Source organism: Balaenoptera borealis (assembly GCF_965194805.1).
Source record: "Balaenoptera borealis genome assembly, chromosome: 4".
Classification (NCBI taxonomy): Eukaryota; Metazoa; Chordata; class Mammalia; order Artiodactyla; family Balaenopteridae; genus Balaenoptera; species Balaenoptera borealis.
In genome coordinates, this window is record NC_138861.1 from 123,225,641 (window position 1) to 123,246,565 (window position 20,925).

A 20,925-nucleotide genomic window follows, 5' to 3' on the forward strand; every position below is an offset into this window, starting at 1 on the left:
AAGGGCATGAGCTTTGGAGCTAGGCAGACTTGGATTCAGAGCCTCATCTGAGCCTTGGTTTCCTCATTGTATGGGTTTAATAAGAGAATCTACATAAAGTACCCAGGCCATAGGAGAACCTCAAAATGCCACTTCCTTCTCTCTCCTTCTTAAATGTCACTTCCGTATTGTGTGTGTGTGTGTGTGAATACTGCAGGAAGAAGTTGGTTTCCCCAATCTGTTTTTATAGCATTTGATAATGCTTCTATAAGAGAACTTTTATTATTATATTTATTTATGTATGTGGTTGTCTCACCTGTTGGATTTTGAGCTCTTTGAAGGTAGGAGTCTTGACTGACTCACCTTTGATCTTTGGTGCTAGGCAAAAATAAACATAAAATAAATGTCTTTTAAATGGAAGTGCATTGAACTGAATTGAAATGGAGTTGTAGTAGAAAAAAAAAGGTCAATCAGTTTCCTTGGCTCTGACTTACCCTTCCCATAAGGAATGGAACAAGAGTTTGATGGATGTGCATATGCTGTTTTGCAATAAAAAGGAGCAGACTTCTGATTCTGAACATGAAATAGCAACTGCTGGACTGTGAAACAATTTGCAAAATTGCATTTATCCTGGAGTGTTTTGTTTTGGCATCAGTAGGGTAGAATGTTGTTTCATAGTCCATGTTTATTGAACCATGTAAGGGGTTTACAGGAGCATCTGTATGGAGGCCAAAGTTGAAGTGGGGCACAGTCCCAAAAAAGTGACATGTAAAACAAATTGATGTGTTCAAGCATTCAGAGTTGACAACATAATCTGCTATTTTTATAGAGGACATTTTGGCACTAGGTGCAGGGTGTATATATATGTGACAAAATCAGGCTTAACATCAACTCCCCCCCCCACCAAACAAATAAACAAGTTCCTCTTCTTTACTTCTCTATTTCTTTTTAATGTGGTAAAAAACATAACAAAATTTACCATAATAACCATTCTTTTTTAAAAAAAAGTAATTAATTAATTAATTTATATTTTTGGCTGTGTTGGGTCTTCGTTTCTGTGGGAGGGCTTTCTCTAGCTGCGGCAAGTGGGGGCCACTCTTCATCGCGGTGCACGGGCCTCTCACTATCGCGGCCTCTCTTGTTGCAGAGCACAGGCTCCAGACGCGCAGGCTCAGTAGTTGTGGCTCACGGGCCTCGTTACTCCGCGGCATGTGGGATCTTCCCAGACCAGGGCTCGAACCCGTGTCCCCTGCATTGGCAGGCAGATTCTCAACCACTGCACCACCAGGGAAGCCCAATAACCATTCTTAAGTGTATAATTTAGTAGTGTATATTAACATTATTGTGCAACAGATCTCTAGAACTTTTTCATCTTGTTACAGTGAAATTCTGCACTCACTGAACACTAATTCTTCCTCTTGCCTTCTCCCTGCCCTCGGCACCACCCTTTTACTTTCTATTTCTGATTTTTGACTACTTTAAATACTTCACGAGTGGAATCATAGAGCATTTGTCCTTTCGTGACTGGCTTATTTCACTTATAATGTTCTTGAGGTTCATCCATGTGGTAGCATGTGACAAGATTTCCTTCTTTTTAAGGCTGCATAACATTCTGTTATTTGTATATTCCACATTTTCTTTATCCATTCATCTGTCAGTGGACATTTGGATGATTTCCATCTTTTGGCTATTGTGTTAATGCTGTGATGAACATGGGTGTGCAAATATCTTTGAGATTACCTTTTGAAATCCTTTGGATAAATACCCAGAAGTAGGATAGGTGGATAATATGGTAATTCTATTTTTCATCTTTTAAGGAACCTCCATGTTCTTTTCAGTAATGGCTGTACCATTTTACACTCCCACCAGCAGTGCACAGTATTTCAATTTCTCTTCATTCTCACCATCCCTGTTATTTTCCATTTTTTTGATAGTGGCCATCCTGATGAGAGTGAGGTGCTATCTCATATGGTTTTGATTTGCATTTCCCTAATGATTAGTGATGTTGAATATCTTCTTTGGAGAAATGTCTGTTCAAGTTCTTTGCCCATTTTTTAAAACTTGGATGTTGCTGTTGTCCTTGTTGTTGCTGAGTTGTGAAATTTCCTTATGTATTTTGGATATTAACCCCTTATCAGATATATGCTTTACAATTTTTTTCTTCCATTCTGTAGATTGCTTTTTCACACTATTGATTGTTTCCTTTGATGTGCAGAAGATTTAAAGTTTGATGTAGTCCCACTTATTTTTGCTTTTGTTGCTTGTAGTTTTGGTGTCCTACCCAACTTTTTTATTTCTTTCAATGACATTACTGGTCTTTGTATTATACAGCTCTGAAGTCTTGAAATATCTCTTTCTATTTTTCCTTGTCCCCTATAATGAAGAGTTGCCTAAGACCACTCAATTCGGTAATAGTTCTTATATCCATTCTCTCTCTCTGTCTCCATTCCACTGCACACATGGTTTATCACTCCTGTATGGGTTTCTCTCTCTCCTCCTTATATGATATCTCTCCCCTTTCCAGGCTTGTCAATATACTGCCTCCAGTTTATGCTTCTTAAAGAAGCATATGTCTAGTCATAGATCTGTTTAGAATACTTAAGGTTTCCCCACTGCTGTGCAGAAATGTCTAAATTTTTCTAAAATCTGGCTCTGACTTACCTTTACAGCCTATCCTTTGTTCCTTTCTCCCATTCCCTACACAGACTTTATAGTTTAGTTAAACAAGGTTGATCGCCTTTTCCTTATGTTGCCCCATAGTTTCCTGCCTTTGCCCGTGCTGGTCTTTTTGCTTGGAACTCATTAGCATGCGCTGGTGACCCTCGTTTGGTCATTCATCTCTCTGTCTGCCATCTTCTGCTCTTATTTCTCTATACTTGCTCCTAGGGAATTCATCTTTAACCTTGACCTATATGTTGATATTTCTTAAGTTAACATCGCTGTGTATGATCTCATTGCCTCAAGGATGTTACTGAGGTTTTAGGGGACCAATGACTGGCACTCATCCTCCACACCCAAGATATAAGCCAGTTAAGGGATAGACTAGGAATAAGACAAATGAAACCAAAATACCATCTTTATTATTAATAAAGTTGCAACTGGAAAAGGTGGCTTATACTTGGGAGAAATAGAGTTCCTAATGCTGGACCTAAAATTACTCCACTTTAAAACTTAAACAGGTGGTGTACAGCAGGATGCACTTCCTACTGGCAATTGCTGCCCAAAGATAAAGAGAAAAAGGAGAGATGCTGTACATGTCCAGCTTTTGCTCTCAAGTTCCTCAGTCAGCCTCCTGTGGGGAGGAGTGAGCGAGGAGATGGAGCAAGGCCGAGGGGGTTGCACTACTGGACATCTGTCCACATGGAGGAAACATTGGGAGTGGGAGGAACATTTCTCCTCCTCCCCTGACACACAAGTCTCCTTCCTGATCTCCCACTCTCATCCCGCATCCCTGTTCATTATATTCTCCTCAAAGACAGCTTTCCTCCCTGACTGCTCTTGTTACACTAGAACTTTTCATCACCTTTAACTTGACTTCCCTCATATGCCACAAAGTTGAGTATTTTAGTATCATTGCTTTTCTTTAAAATGCTTCTGTAACTTGTCCATTCTCCAGTATTGCTACCATTAACTTATGATGGACCCTTAGCACCCTCGAATGGATTTGTCCAATCTGTAAGTGTTCTCCTTCACTTCTGGTTTGCTTCCTAAAGAAGACTGTTTATAAATCCAAGGTATTTTGGATTAGATGCACATTGGCATTCAAGTGTCTCTTCATTGCCCTAATGCATGACATTCTTTTACGACATACTCCAGCTTACAAACAGCACTTTAGAAAGATAATGTTCTTGGAACATTCCATGCTCATTCCTATTGCATCTTTGCCCAAGTGGACATTTCTGCTTGAAGGGCAGCCCCTTGACCCTTTATATTCTTAAATTTCCAATTCAGTGTCCATCTCTACTAGATGGCTCTTTGTGTACCTCTAGTTGGCATCTCTGCTATTGTACTTAAAAATTATTATTTTATAATTCTCAACTTATTTATTTTTTGTTTTATTTTTTCAACTAATTTTATTGAGGTCAAGAGGATTTCCTTTATTTCTTATGTCTGCCTACCCTTTCCCTACATGTCTAGTATGGGCTAAACACAACAAAAAATCAGTGGAACTGATTAGTCAAGAAAGTTAGAATAACATGAGTTATTTAATATGTTTGAGGTTAAATTTCCAGGCTAAGATGTGAGTCTTTACATATTAAACAACAAAAAATTTCTCCATTTCCTAGTTAAGAACTTCTGTAAGTGACTTGGCATTTATAAGTATCCAGTTTAGAGTTCTTCTGATGCATTCCTTGTTGGAATATAAGACCCTTTTCTTTGCTGAATCCTAAGTGAGAGTATTGGAATGGAATACTGACAGGAAAAAAAAAGCTCTCAAGATAACACATGGCCTCAATCAAGAAAGCATCAGAAGGAATTAAGCAGGAATTTGGAGAAAAGACATGTTGTCATCTGGGCTTATTGATTTTAAAAGAAAACATTTGGGTACATTTAATATTTAAAGCCACTTTCTGGACCCTTCATCTTAGAAAATAAGTTATTTATTTATAATGACTCTGGTTTCTCTCTGATGTATATAGTGGTAAATTTGAATTGACTTTGTACAACAGCATAAAATATGTGATGGAAAGGCCAAAGGATGCTCTAGAAGTATCTACTGGAATTTAATTTACTAAAGGAAAATATTAAAAGCAGAAGTTTTGTCTTACTTACATCCACACAGTTGTTTTTTCTGATAAATGCAGAACAATTTGAGAGGTTGACTCCCTGAGCTTTTATTGTTCTTGACTCTCAGTTGTTAAAAATGTCTTCCTTTTAATAGTAGAACAACTATTACAAGTTAGCTAATCAATTGAGTCTTCCATCTTTTATGAATATTTTGAACTGCTAAGAATAGGAGGAAATCTTGGAGAAATTGGGAATGTTTCTTAATTCACAGGATTTCAGGATCCTGGAGAAGGTGCCATGTCTAGGAATGACCACAAGGTGGTGTAGAAATAAATACCTTAAACATACGTGTCATTCATTCATTTAGTAAACAAGCATTTAATAGTCCCCAGCTACACGCCAGGAATAATGTTAGGCACCAGAGAAACTGAAAGAACTTAGATACAGTACGTGTCCTCAAGGAGCCTAGAGGGTAGTAGACGGAGATGTACCTGTAAGGAAATAAGGGCAATAAGAGTGTTATAGGGACTAAGGTGGAACGTTATATGACAAAGAATGGGGACCAAAAAGAAGGGATGGGAACTTCTACAGAAGTTGGGGAATGGAGGAGGGAATGTGGGTTTGTAAAGGCACAACAATGGAAATGATTTTTTTTTTAACATCTTTATTAGAGTATAATTGCTTTACAATGCTGTGTTAGTTTCTGCTTTATAACAAAGTGAATCAGCTATACATATACATATATCCCCATATCTCTTCCCTCTTGCATCTCCCTCCCTCCCACCCTCTCTATCCCACCCCTCTTGGTGGTCACAAAGCACTGAGCTGATCTCCCTGTGCTATGCGGCTGCTTCCCACTAGCTATCTGTTTTACATTTGGTAGTGTATATATGTCCATGCCACTCTCTCACTTTGTCTCAGCTTACCCTTCCCCTTCCCAATGTCCCCAAGTCCATTCTCTCATAGGTCTGTGTCCTTATTCCCGTCCTACCCCTAGGTTCTTCATGACCATTTTTTTTTTTTTTTTTTTTAGATTCCATATATATGTGTTAGCATACGGTATTTGTTTTTCTCTTTCTGACTTACTTCACTCTGTATGACAGACTCTAGGTCCATCCACCTCACTCCAAATAACTCAGTTTCATTTCTATTTATGGCTGAGTAATATTCCATTGTATGTATGTGCCACATCTTCTTTATTCATTCATCTGTTGATGGGCACTTAGGTTGCTTCCATGTCCTGGCTATTGTAAATAGAGCTGCAATGAACATTGTGGTACATGACTCTTTTTGTTGTTGTTGTTGTTGTTTTTTAAACATCTTTATTGGAGTATAATTGCTTTACAATGGTGTGTTAGTTTCTGCTTTATAACAAAGTGAATCAGTTATACATATACATATGTCCCCATATCCCTTCCTTCTTGCACCTCCCTCCCTCCCACCCTCCCTATCCCTCCCCTCTAGGTGGTCACAAAGCACAGAGCTGATCTCCCTGTGCTATGCGGCTGCTTCCCACTAGCTATCTATTTTACGTTTGGTAGTGTATATATGCATGACTCTTTTTGAATTATGGTTTTCTCAGGGTATATGCCCAGTAATGGGATCGCTGGGTCGTATGGTAGTTCTATTTTTAGTTTTTTAAGGAACCTCCATACTGTTCTCCATAGTGGCTGTATCAGTTTACATTCCCACCAACAGTGCAAGAGGGTTCCCTTTTCTCCACACCCTCTCCAGCATTTATTGTTTGTAGATTTTTTGATGATGGCCATTCTGACCGGTGTGAGATGATATCTCATTGTAGTTTTGATATGCAGTTCTCTAATGATTAATGATGTTGAGCATTCTTTCATGTGTTTGTTGGCAATCTGTATATCTTCTTTGGAGAAATGTCTATTTAGGTCTTCTGCCCATTTTTGGACTGGGTTGTTTGTTTTTTTGATATTGAGCTGCATGAGCTGCTTGTACATTTTGGAGATTAATCCTTTGTCAGTTGCTTCATTTGCAAATATTTTCTCCCATTCTGAGGGTTGTCTTTTCGTCTTCTTTATGGTTTCCTTTGCTGTGCAAAAGCTTTTAAGTTTCATTAGGTCCCATTTGTTTATTTTTGTTTTTATTTCCATTTCTCTAGGAGCTGGGTAAAAAAGGATCTTGCTGTGATGTATGTCATAGAGTGTTCTGCCTGTGTTTTCCTCTAATAGTTTGATAGTGTCTGGCCTTACATTTAGGTCTTTAATCCATTTTGAGTTTATTTTTGTGTATGGTGTTAGGGAGTGTTCTAATTTCATTCTTTTACATGTAGCTGTCCAGTTTTCCCAGCACCACTTATTGAAGAGGCTGTCTTTTCTCCACTGTATATTCTTGCCTCCTTTATCAAAGATAAGATGACCATAATTGCGTGGGTTTATCTCTGGGCTTCCTATCCTGTTCCATTGATCTATATTTCTGTTTTTGTGCCAGTACCATACTGTCTTGATTACTGTAGCTTTGTAGTATAGTCTGAAGTCAGGGAGCCTGATTCCTCCAGCTCCGTTTTTCTTCCTCAAGATTGCTTTGGCTATTTGGGGTCTTTTGTGTTTCCATACAAATTGTGAAATTTTTTGTTCTAGTTCTGTGAAAAATCCCAGTGGTAGTTTGATAGGGACTGCATTGAATCTGTAGATTGCTTTGGGTAGTAGAGTCATTTTCACAATGTTGATACTTCCAATCCAAGAACATGGTATATCTCTCCATCTGTTGGTATCATCTTTAATTTCTTTCATCAGTGTCTTATAGTTTTCTGCATACAGGTCTTTTGTCTCCTTAGGTAGGTTTATTCCTAGGTATTTTATTCTTTTTTTGGCAATGGTAAATGGGAGTATTTCCTTAATTTCACTTTCAGAGTTTTCATCATTAGTGTATAGGAATGCAAGAGATTTCTGTGCATTAATTTTGTGTCCAGCTACTTTACCAAATTCATTGCTTAGCTCTAGTAGTTTTCTGGTAGCATCTGTAGGATTTTCTATGTATAGTATCATATGTCATCTGCAAACAGTGACAACTTTACTTCTTCTTTTCCGATTTGGATTCCTTTTATTTCTTTTTCTTCTCTGATTGCTATGGCTAAAACTTCCAAAACAATGTTGAATAACAGTGGTGAGAGTGGGCAACCTTGTCTTGTTCCTGATCTTAGTGGAAATGGTTTCAGTTTTTCACCATTAAGGATGATGTTGGCTGTGGGTTTGTCATATATGGCCTTTATTATGTTGAGGTAAGTTCCCTCTATGCCTACTTTCTGGTGGGTTTTTATCATAAATTGGTGTTGAATTTTGTCAAAAGCTTTCTCTGCATCTATTGAGATGATCATATGGTTTTTATTCTTCAGTTTGTTAATATGGTGTATCACACTGATTGACTTGCGTATATTGAAAAATCCTAGCATTCCTGGGATAAACCCCACTTGATCATGGTGTATGATCCTTTTAATGTGCTGTTGGATTCTGTTAGCTAGTATTTTGTTGAGGATTTTTGCTTCTATGTTCATCAGTGATATTGGCCTGCAGTTTTCTTTCTTTGTGACATCTTTGTCTGGTTTTGGTATCAGGGTGATGGTGGCCTCGTAGAATGAGTTTGGGAGTGTTTCTCCCTCTGCTATATTTTGGAAGAGTTTGAGAAGGATAGGTGTTAGCTCTTCTCTAAATGTTTGATAGAATTCACCTGTGAAGCCATCTGGTCCTGGGCTTTGGTTTGTTGGAAGATTTTTAATCACAGTTTAAATTTCAGTGCTTGTGATTGGTCTGTTTATATTTTCTATTTCTTCCTGTTTCAGTCTCAGAAGGTTGTGTTTTTCTTAGAATTGTCCATTTCTTCCAGGCTGTCCATTTTATTGGCATATAGTTGCTTGTAGTAATCTCTCATGATGCTTTGTATTTCTGCAGTGTCAGTTGTTACATCTCCTTTTTCATTTCTAATGCTATTGATTTGAGTCTTCTCCCTTTTTTTCGTGATGAGTCTGGCTAGTGGTTTATCAATTTTGTTTATCTTCTCAAAGAACCAGCTTTTAGTTTTATTGATCTTTGCTATTGTTTCCTTCATTTCTTTTTCATTTATTTCTGATCTGATCTTTATGATTTCTTTCCTTCTGCTAATTTTGGGTGTTTTGTTCTTCTTTGTCTAATTGCTTTAGGTGTAAGGTTAGGTTGTTTATTTGAGATGTTTCTTGTTTCTTTTTTTTTTTTTAAACTTTGGGTTATTTATTTATTTATTTATTTATGGCTGTGTTGGGTCTTCGTTTCTGTGCGAGGGCTTTCTCCAGTTGCGGCAAGTGGGGGCCACTCTTCATCGTGGTGTGTGGACCTCTTATTATCACGGCCTCTCTTGTTGCGGAACACAGGCTCCAGACGCGCAGCCTCAGTAATTGTGGCTCACGGGCCTAGTTGCTCCGCGGCATGTGGGATCCTCCCAGACCAGGGCTTGAACCCGTGTCCTCTGCATTGGCAGGCAGATTCTCAACCACTGCGCCACCAGGAAAGCCCTGTTTCTTGTTTCTTAAGGTAGGATTGTATTGCTCTAAACTTTCCTCTTAGAACTGCTTTTGCTGCATCCCATAGGGTTTGGGTCGTCTTGTTTTCATTGTCATTTGTTTCTAGGTATTTTTTCATTTCCTCTTTGATTTCCTCAGTGATCTCCTGGTTATTAAGTAGTGTATTGTTTAGCCTCCATGTGCTTGTATTTTTTATAGATTTTTTTTTCCTGTAATTGATATGTTGTCTCATGGCGTTGTGGTCGGAAAAGATACTTGATACGATTTCAATTTTCTTAAATTTAATAAAGCTTGATATGTGACCCAATATATGATCTATCCTGGAGAATGTTCCTTGAGCACTTGAGAAGAAAGTGTATTCTGTTGTTTTTGGATGGAATGTCCTATAAATATCAGTTAAGTCCATCTTGCTTAATGTATCATTTAAAGCTTGTGTTTCCTTATTTATTTTCATTTTGGATGATCTGTCCATTGGTGAAAGTGGGGTGTTAAAGTCCCCTACTATGATTGTGTTACTGTCGATTTCCCGTTTTATGGCTGTTAGCATTTGCTTTATGTATTGAGGTGCTCCTATTTTTGGTGCATGAATATTTACAATTGTTATATCTTCTTCTTGGATTGTTCCCTTGATCATTATGTAGTGTCCTTCTTTGTCTCTTGTAATAGTCTTTATTTTAAATTCTATTTTGTCTGATATGAGAATTGCTACTCCAGCTTTCTTTTGATTTCCTTTTGCATGGAATATCCTTTTCCATCCCCTCACTTTCAGTCTGTATGTGTCCCTAGGTCTGAAGTGGGTTTCTTGTAGACAGCCTATGCACGGGTCTTGTTTTTGTATCCATTCAGCCAGTCTGTGTCTTTTGTTTGGAGCATTTAATCCATTTACATTTAAGGTAATTATCGATATGTATGTTCCTATTACCATTTTCTTAATTGTTTTGGGTTTGTTTTTGTAGGTCTTTTCCTTCTCTTGTGTTTCCTGCCTAGAGAAGTTTCTTTAGCATTTGTTGAAAAGCTGGTTTGATGGTGCTGAATTCTCTTAGCTTTTGATTGTCTGGAAAGGTTTTAATTTCTCTGTCAAATCTGAATGAGATCCCTGCTGGGTAGAGTAATCTTGGTTGTAGGTTTTTCCCTTTCATCACTTTAAATATGTCCTGCCACTCTCTTCTGGCTTGCAGAGTTTCTGCTGAAAGATCAGCTGTTAACCTTATGGGGAGTCCCTTGTATCTTTTTTGTTGTTTTTCCCTTGCTGCTTTTAATATTTTTTGTTTGTATTTAATTTTTGATAGTTTGATTAATATGTGTCTTGGTGTGTTTCTCCTTGGATTTATCCTGTATGGAACTCTCTGCCCTTCCTGCACTTGATTAACGATTTCCTTTCCCATATTAGGGAAGTTTTCAACTATAATCTCTTCAAATATTTTCTCAGTCCCTTTCTTTTTCTCTTCTTCTTCTGGGACCCTTATAATTTTGAATGTTGGGGCATTTAATGTTGTCCCAGAGGTCTCTAAGACTGTCCTCGATTCTTTTCATTCTTTTTTCTTTATTCTGCTCTGCAGTAGTTATTTCCACTTTTTTATCTTCCAGGTCACTTATCTGTTCTTCTGCCTCAGTTGTTCCGCTATTGATTCCTTCTAGAGAAGTTTAAATTTCATTTATTTGTTGTTCATCGTTGTTTGTTTGCTCTTTAGTTCTTGTAGGTACTTGTTAAACATTTCTTGTATTTTCTCGATTCTATTTCCAAGATTTTGGATCATCTTTACTATCATTATTCTGAATTCTTTTTCGGGTAGACTGCCTATTTCCTCTTCATTTGTTAGGTCTGGTGGGTTTTTACCTTGCTCCTTCATCTGCTGTGTGTTTCTCTGTCTTCTCATTTTGCTTAACTTACTGTGTTTGGGGTCTCCTTTTTGCAGGCTGCAGGTTCGTAGTTCCCGTTGTTTTTGGTGTCTGCCCCCAGTGGCTAAGGTTGGTTCAGTGGGTTGTGTAGGCTTCCTGGTGGAGGGGACTAGTGCCTGTGTTCTGGTGGGTGAGGCTGGATCTTGCCTTTCTGGTGGGCAGGACCGCATCTGGTGTTGTGTTTTGGGGTTTCTGTGACCTTATTATGATTTTAGGCAGCCTTTCTGCTGATGGGTGGTGTTGTGTTACTGCCTTGCTAGTTGTTTGGCATAAGGTGTCCAGCACTGCAGCTTGCTGGTCATGGAGTGGAGCTGGGTCTTGGTGTTGAGATGGAGATCTCTGGGAGATTTTCGCTATTTGATATTACATGACACTGGGAGGTCTCTGGTGGACCAATGTCCTGAACTTGGCTCTCCCACCTCAGAGTCACAGCCCTGACACCCATCCGGAGCAGAAAGACCCAGTCATCCACATGGTTCCGAATAAAAGGGAGAAAAAAAGAAAGAAAGAAAGAAAGAAAGAAAGAAAGAAAGAAAGAAAGAAAGAGAAAGAAGAGAGCAACCGAACCAAAAAACAAATCCACTAACGATAACAAGCGCTAAAAACTATACTAAAAAAAAAAAAAATATGGACAGACAGAACCCTAGGACAAATGGTGAAAGCAAAGCTATACAGACAAAATCACACACAGAAGCATACACATACACACTCACAAAAAGAGAAAAAGGGGAAAAAATATATCTTTGCTCCCAAAGTCCACCTCCTCAATTTGGGATGATTCTTTGTCTATTCAGGTATTCCACAGATGCAGGGTACATCAAGTTGTTTGTGGAGCTTTAATCCACTGCTCCTGAGGCTGCTGGGAGAGATTTCCCTTTCTTTTCTGTGTTCGCACAGCTCCCGGGGTTCAGCTTTGGATTTGGCCCCACCTCTGAGTGTAGGTTGTCTGAGGGCGTCTTTTCTTCGCTCAGACAGAATGGGGTTAAAGGAGCAGCTGATTCGGGGGCTCTGGCTCACTCAGCCCGGGGGGAGGGAGGGGTACGGATGCGGGATGAGCCTGTGGCAGCAGAGGCCGGCGTGACCTTGCAGCAGCCTGAGGTGCACCATGCGTTCTTCCGGGGAAGTTGTCCCTGGATCACGGGACCCTGGCAGTGGCGGGCTGCACAGGCTCCCGGGAGGGGAGGTGTGGATAGTGACCTGTGCTCACACACAGGCTTCTTGGTGGTGGCAGCAGCAGCCTTAGCATTTCATGCCCGTCTCTGGGGTCCATGCTGATAGCCGTGGCTCGCGCCCGTCTCTGGAGCTCGTTTAGGTGCTGCTGTGAATCCCTTCTCCTCGTGCATCCCGAAACAATGGTCTCTGGCCTCTTAGGCAGTTTCAGAGCTTTTCCTGGACTCCCTCCCAGCTAGCTGTGGCACAGTAGCCCCTTTCAGGCTGTGTTCACGCAGCCAACCCCAGTCCTCTCCCTGCGATCCGACCTCCGAAGCCCGAGCCTCAGCTCCCAACTCCTGCCCGCCCCGGCGGGTGGGCAGACAAGCCTCTCGGGCTGGTGAGTGCTGGTCGGCACTGATCCTCCGTGCGGGAATCTCTCCGCTTTGCCCTCCGCACCCCTGTGGCTGCGCTCTCCTCCGTGGCTCCGAAGCTTCCCGCCTCTGCCACCTGCAGTCTCCTCCCGTGAAAGGGCTTCCTAGTGTGTGGAAACCTTTCCTCCTTCCCAGCTCCCTCCCACTGGTGCAGGTCCCGTCCCTACTCTTTTGTCTCTGTTTTTTCTTTTTTCTTTTGCCCTACCCAGGTACATGGGGGAGTTTCTTGCCTTTTGGGAGGTCTGAGGTCTTCTGCCAGCGTTCAGTAGGTGTTCTGTAGGAGCTGTTCCACATGTAGATGTATGTCTGATGTATTTGTGAGGAGGAAGGTGATCTCCACGTCTTACTCTTCCGCCATCTTGAAGCTCCTCTGGAAACGATTCTTAAATGGAGTCTTATAAACTTGGGGTGGGGGGGGTTAGTAGGAAGTAGGTTATATAGATTATAGAACTGGAGGAGGTGGGGCCTGGGAGTAGAGGAGGGGTCTTTCTGGCAGAAAGAAACACATGATTGAAGAACCAAAAATTTAAGAGCCAATCTGGCATGTTTAAGGAACTTTAAGGCACGTGGTAGGAGAGGAACTTGTAGACAGTGCAGGCCAGATGATGGACGGTCACCTGCCATGCTGTGGTGGCGGGATAGCCTTGTGCTCTAGCACGGTCACATTGGTAGAAGAACCCATAGGTGGTGGCAGGGAGGGAGGAGATAAGTTGGGAGAGTGTTGTAGACTCCAGGGGACAGACGATAAGGGCCAGTACTGTAGGAATGAGAGGTTAGATCCACCTGATTCAGCAGTTCAGCTGTCTGGAAGTAGCATTTCAAGAAGGTACTGAAGAGTTCTAGCTTAAGAGAGAGTGAGAAATGAGTGACCAAGATTGGAGTTACAGGATGAAGAGTGGCTTCAGGAGCAACACCTGATAGGGATGGATAGTGGGTTCATAATGAGCTTGTGATGGAGGGGTCAGTTTAGGAGCAGTTGTGCAGAGGTGGGGGCTAGGGTGAGGAAAAAGAATGAGAGGCCCGTGTGCTGAGAAGGGGCTCGGTGTGGGAGGAGTGGGGTAGCATGGGGGGTGAGGTGCTCTGGCTTGATTTTGATTATTTGCGTCTTTGTATAATATTACTTGTGTTTCTGATCGGGTGTTGAAGAGTTAGGTTGAAGGTATATAGACAAACCTGAAAAAAGATTTTAGTTTGTTTCTAAACATTAAGCTCCGAATGACACAAGTGTTGCTTTTGCAGTTCAGTTTCTTAATCCCACAAATACGTTGAGTAATACAGGCTACCCATTCTATGGGCACAGACCGTGAACTTGCTCTCTGCACGGCTGTCTGACGTTGGGCAAGTTAATGATTTTTTCCCTCAGTTTCCTCATCTTCAAATGGGAAAGTGTATTAAGCAGGGGGCTAATATATAATTACTCCTCTTTTCCCCATGAGTTAAAAATTAACTGAGAATGACAAAGGATTCAGGCAAACAGACAGCAAACTACTAACTGTAGTACTGAAAAAGCTGGGTGAAAGGCTAATGGCTCAGATGTGTGGAAACAGTGAGCTTCCTAATTGTTTCTTTCTCTCAGTGGAGACCCTGGAATAGATAAATTACCAGGGATACTTTCTGCTGGATTTTGTGAAAATTAAAAATGACACACCGCTGGCCGCATGCAGCTCACGACTCCTGGTGGGTTGCATTGCCCTCCTGGGATCACCTCAGTGGCAGGTCCTCTGGCCCAGAGTCCTGTGTCCATCTGCATTCTCTTGGTACCTACCAGCCTGCTCAGACTGAAGTATTGTCCACATTTCTACTCGATTGTCTTTGTGCATTTTAAACACCCGCTGAGGCAACTTTCAGCTAAGTTGCCTGGCCAGGAAGTCCAAGCAATACCAGTTACAGTTTTTGGTAGTGCCCTGATGACAGGTTGCATAGGTTTTAAGAAGTCCCTCTATTCCTCTCTTGCCCCCCATAGACTGTATTTTTAGAGCACAGTTTTGTAGAATACAGAATTTTTTTCAGGATGTATGCATCAGGCTGTAGCAGAAATACCTGTAGTGATAATAGCTAATATGTCTCTAGTACTTACTGTGTGCCAGTCATTGCCATCATCGAATTACACATACTAACTTCACAGCGACCCTATGAGGTAAGTATGATTCTATGCAAGAAAACTAGAGGCACGGGAAGGTTAAGTGACTTATCTGAGACCCCACACCTGGAGAGTGACAGAGCCAGGGGTCAGACTCAGAGTCCCCGAGCTTAACCACCAAGTTACCCGTCTCTTCAAGGACACAACAAATGGTGAATAACAATGGGTGCAGCGATCGCCTCTGTTACCCTCCTCATTCTTTGCTTTCTTCAGCCCTCCTCCCAGTCTTCTAGTGCCCTCAGTGATTGTGTTTCATCCTTCTGAATAAATGGGAATGATTTGTCAGGTGCAGGTGTCTCGCCCCAGCCCCATGGGCCATACGGAACGCCTCTCATCCTCCACGCCTGTCCTCACTTTCTAACTCTGTTACCAGTAGGGGCTCTTCTGGATGACTGCACGCTACCTCTAGGCTCTCCACCTTTAAAGGAAAAGCAAAATTTCCCCATTATTCTATACTTTTGGAGAGATGAGAAGCAATGATGGTAGTGTATTTGTGTGTCTGCAAGTATTGTGAATGCCATACCTTAATCCTTTTTTTTTAAATAAGCTTCACTGATAATATAACACACCCGTCCCTCCCATCTCCTCCTCCTTTTCTTTCCCCAAGAAGATGAAGTCCTCACCATAAGGTTCAGCAATTTTCAATGAGTAATTCACATTGTGAGATTTTTTAAAAAAACTTTTTATTTTTTGGCTGGGCCACGCGGCTTGCAGGATCTTAGTTCCCCACCAGGGACTGAACCCAGGCTCTCAGCAGTGAAAACGCCGACTCCTAACCACTGGACCACCAGGGAATTCCCACACAAGTGGGATTTAAAGAAAATGTTCTGTGGCAATTGCATTTGGGAAAACCCTGGAGTAAAGAAAGTTATACAGGCTCCTTTCCTTCGGAACTTTTCAGAACCTTACATGCTAATATGATTTAGAATCTTTTGTATGCCAATGAACATATGATTCTTTTCAGGGAGGATAGAGCATTCATTCTTTTCCAAGTTAATTTGATCAAGGAACCATTTTTTTTTTTTTTGAAAACATCTCATCGGTTAGTGTTCTGTAGAACGCAGCCTTGGGAAACACAGGTATGGATAATGAAGCCCTCAACCAAGGAGATGCCTGTAAAAGTGGCCTGAAATTGTCTTATCATCTATCCACATTTTAGTAACTACATCTGCGTTTACCTATTTTGTTAATTTTTAGACTTGAGAGTATTTAGAGGTCTTTTAAAAAATATCCCCTGTGGGGGACTTACCCTGGTGGGTAAGACTCCGTGCTCCCAATGCAGGGGGCCTGGGTTTGATCCCTGGTTGGGGAACTAGGTCCCACATGCATGCTGCAACTAAGAGTCCACATGCTGCAACTAAAAAAATAGAATAAAATAAGGGAGCCCGCATGCCATAACTAAAGATCCTGCATGCTACAACTAAGACCCGGCACAGCCTAAATAAATAAATATTTTTTTAAAATAAAAATTACCCCCAGTGGGAATGCTTGATGTGATGGGGGCAGTATTATGTAGAGCGCTCGGACCTTTGGAAATTGACCACCCTGTTGTCAATTTGATGGCCTTTGGAGGGATGTGAGAAGAGTCTCCTGTTGTCTCGTTTCTGGGACTTAAAATGAGCAGTATGAGTGAAACTTAGACGTGGGTACTTGCCCAAGAGGTAAGTTAATGCAGGATCACTGGACCTCTGTTCAGCTTGCTCATTCCTGTTTATACTCCCAACAGAAATAGATCATTAATATTTTGGGGCTTCACAATTTTGGACCATTGTTTAGATGTTTGATTTTATTTAGACTATCTCTATCTAGCATTCTGGGTAAAATCACAGCCTTGACTAACTTAGCTTGTTTTGTTTTGAGCTAAATAGTCTCAAATATACTTTTAGTAAAATAAACTTTGTTCAAACAAAGTGTTCCCAGTGCTTTACAGTTCTCAATGAGTAAGCTACAGTTCTTGCCAATGTTTCTGTGCTCTGGCTGCTGCTGCTTTTTTTTTTTTTTTTTTCTGGCTGCTTCTTAATAAGTTTTAAAAAGGGTATTGTTAAAGACAAAATTATTCTGACAGTTGTTAAAATGGTAAAGAAGACTACTTAGGACTATTATGAAAGATGTCAAGACTACAGTAAGAGAAGTGAGAGATCAGGCTCAACTCCCAATATAGCAAAGAGAGCTGGGGATTTAGAACTAGTGAGCAGAGTGAGGGGGCCAGTGGATGGAAAATAATAAGAGGAGACATCAAGAGTAGGAGGATTCTGGCTGAACTGACTTAACGGGATTCTTGCTGAAGGCAAGCCAGGGTGACTAGATATCAAGAATGGGAGATGAAGAATTTGCTCAGATATCCAGGGTGGGAGAGTCTTTCTAAACTGACTTAGCAGGATTCTTGCTAAAGTTGGGCTATCCAGTCCCAGCAAGGATGGGGGTCAAGATTGAGGCTTAGTTGAGGGCTCAAAGGAACCTAACTAAATTTTGGTAAAGAAAGTCTTTGTCAATTAGAGCAAAAAAAAAAAAAAAAAAAGAAAAGAAAAAAAAAGAAAAAGAAAAAAAATTTTTTAAAAGTACTGTGAACAATAGACATGTGGATGAAACTAGTTTTCTAAGAAATGGAGGAAGGTATTCCTCAGACTTATTGAGCATTCGTATTTCAAAAAGTCAGGAAATATCAAATCAGCAATGTATGTAAGACAGTCTACTTTTTGAGCTCACCATAACATATTATGTAAAATGTATTCTGTGCTACACTGGCCACAGCACAAAGGGCAGGTGCTCATGGTTAGGCTTAGGCAGCTTGAAAAACCATTAGGAAATATTCTTCCACCATGTTTAAATTCACAAGAATATATTTGTCCAGAATTTGGCACCATGGATATTCCGAGCCTTTTACACATTGTACAAGGCTTTAACTGGGTTTCAAAAAAAGAAATAACAAGTTACTATGCTGTAATAATTTACTTAGTCACCTCCTGCTGATTAGAAACAGAATAATAGAATGTCACCACTCTGAGTTGGCTGGCAAGTGGAGGAATATGGATAGTAAGGGTGCAGTGTTCCTCAAACTTTAAAGTGCATACAAATCCCCTGGAGGTTGTTAAGATGCAGGTTCTGATTCCGTAGGTCTGGGATAGGCCTTCAAATTTTGCATTTCTTTCAAGCTCCCAGGTAATGCTGATTCTGCTGGCCCTTGGATGTGTAGCAAAGATCTAACTCAAAAGGAATAGCACTAAGTGCTCTTCCAAACTGTTTATTTAATTGTCTCCCCTAAAATTAAGATGAGTAGTTCTTAGTTTCAAAACATATACAAATTTGTAGGGGAAGAAAAAAAAACCTTTTAATCTACCCTTTACCTTCTGTTATTGAGATGTTCAAATTAGACTGAAACTGACAAAAAGGTTAACAGGAGAAAAGGCATACACATTTTATTTGATATTAATATTTTAATTTTAGGGTACAGAGCCCTTCATAGAAAGGAAACGAAGATCTAAAGAAGCAGTTAGCCTTGAGATCTCATATACCGTTTCAACAAAGAGTGATAAATTGTGGAGAAGTGATTAGACAAAGGAAAAAGGGTTTGGGCTTCTAGGGGAAGTATACTGGGGGAAAGTAATGAAAGATAAAATTTATTTTAGTAAGGTTTGTTTGTGCAGACTGATTTTGGTGTCATCTTTCTGTCTCCAGTAATAATGGTTGTTTTCCTTTTCCTGGTTTTGGAGAGGAAAGGGAGAACAACTTCAAAAAGGGAAATTTATGTTTCACTCTTAGGCAAATAGGGTGAGAGCAGCGATCTCTTTCTACATTCTACATTCACCGCTTTTTAATTGCCTTCAGCTCAAAACAATTTTTATGCCAAAGTGGCATATTTGGGGGCAGCATATTTTGATCCCCTTCACATTCTTTTCACATCATGAAGAAAATCAGAATTTTAATTTATTTATTGCTTTCAGGCAATGAAGATGACTGTTATTTCATGGAATGTCATGAATTATTTATAGGTGTTACTGCTTCCTTCATTCTAGGCAATGACAATATTATTACTCACAAAAATAAGGTCAATAAGAAAAATAATAACACTGTCATATATTGAGCACAGATTATGTGTTAGGCATTCTTTCAGGTGCTCTTTATCTATTACCTGTATTAGTCCTTACAACAACTTTGCAAGGTAGATATTATTAAATATGTTTTCTTGATGGATGAGGAAATCATAGTTCAGAGAAGTTAGGTACCTGCAATGAAAGAAGGGAAATTTGAACTTAGATCTGCTAGACTTTTTTTTTTTTAATTTATTTAATTTATTTATTTTTGGCTGCATTGGGTCTTCATTGCTGCGTGTGGGCTTTCTCTAGTTGCGGTGAGCAGGGGCTACTCTTCGTTGCAGTGCGTGGGCTTCTCATTGTGGTGGCTTCTGTTTGTTGCAGAGCACGGGCTCTAGGCACGCGGGCTTTAGTAGTTGTGGCATGTGGGCTTCAGTAGTTGTGGCTCGCGGGCTTTAGAGCACAGGCTCAGTAGTCGTGGTGCACGAGCTTAGTTGCTCCACGGCATGTGGCATCTTCCTGGACCAGGGCTCGAACCCGTGTCCCCTGCACTGGCAGGTGGATTCTTAACCACTGCACCACCAGGGAAACCCTGCTTGACTTTTAAGTTGTTTCTAATCTATAAGAGCAATTTTGGGGTTGGTAATGGGAATGATGTCAAGGTCTCTTATTTTTCCAGGAGGATTCTATTCTTTACACTCCATCTTAGTTCTTGTATTGACTGAAACAAAGGGAAAATTAGAAAAGAAGATCAGCTTGGCTTAATGATTTTCTTTAGGACTATGGCTGTATGTAATATCTTTGAGGACAAAGATGATTTAGAGAATATTTACCCTCTTATTGTCTTCCTTGAAAGTTTCTCTTTTCTTGACCTGGAGTATTGATTCATGATTATATACTACAAATGCTAATCAATCAATTAACACACATACACAAGTATTTTCAGTAAATTGCTACGCTGGCAGCAAAGTCCGCTGCATAATTTTTTTCTGGTGAAAAACAACAAAACTTGATATATAAGCTAATATGTATAAAATGGATAACTAATAAGAACCTGCTGTATAAAAAAAAAAACAACTTGATATATAATCTGACAAGGCTTAAAAACAAAACCCAAAGCAAAGGACCTGACTGATCCTGTTTACTGAAGGGGACGTGCATTTCACAGCTTACTTAACCTTCAGAGGCCGTGCCTCTAGTCATCCTAGAATCCCACAGTGCTCATCTTGTCAGCAGTTAGTGGGCTCAATCAAAGTTCAGCCACCAACATCACACGTCACCCATATATATAGCATTCTTGTCTGTACTGTTTTATCATTTTGCTAACAAACAAACTTGGAGATTATAGAAGTAAATGTAACTTCACAGCTTTTATAGTAATACCTTGTTCTAGAGGGGGACTTACGTGTGGGAAATTTCCCTTTTAATTCCCTCTTTGTTCAGGAAGAACAAACACAAGCAGAGGTGGGCAGTGGTGGGATCCAATGGCACCCACCACTGGTCTCTCTTGAGAGTATGGGCAGTCACAGTTCTCAGGTTCTTTTTGTGCACATAGTAGGTGCTGTGAGTAGAGGAAGTGAGCGTTGTCTTCTCTCCCATCTCCAACCTAACTACCATGTGACATAATACAATAAAAGCACGTGTTGGACCAAATTGTGTTCCATGAACATACATTTAATAGCGAGCTAGCACAAAAGCAGTCATGCAACCTGGAATGCAACTTCTGGTCTCCACCCTTTCGTACTTTCCTGAAATCACCAACATATGGGAGGTCCATCTGAGGCAATGTTATGATGGTCTGGAAGCAGGGTTCCTAACCCTGTGTTTGGATCAGGTGACAGAATTTTCTGTTATGTGACAGACACAGGAACAAATGAAGTTTTTGTCATAAGAGCTGTCTTAAAATTGTTTTGCTGCTGGGCTGGACAGCTGCTCGACCCTGCGGGGCAGAGCTTTCCATCCATCATTTCCAGGCAGTCCCCATTGCCTGAGCACCACTCAGTTCACCAGGAATAGATTATATCTAAGGCCCTTGTGTTCATTAAT

The 20,925-nt window shown here is 40.4% G+C and overlaps 1 protein-coding gene and 1 long non-coding RNA gene across 3 annotated transcripts in view; both read left to right on the forward strand.

Moving 5' to 3' along the window:
- Positions 1-11,671, forward strand: part of LOC309627624 — an 81,945-nt gene extending 70,274 nt beyond the window's left edge. The window contains exon 2 of the long non-coding RNA XR_014243866.1: positions 10,516-11,671. This is a non-coding gene — a long non-coding RNA (uncharacterized lncRNA). The remainder of the gene's footprint in view (positions 1-10,515) is intronic.
- Positions 1-20,925, forward strand: part of ANK2 (ankyrin 2) — a 688,006-nt gene that overhangs the window by 129,707 nt on the left and 537,374 nt on the right. The gene's annotated exons all lie outside the window — the stretch shown is intronic.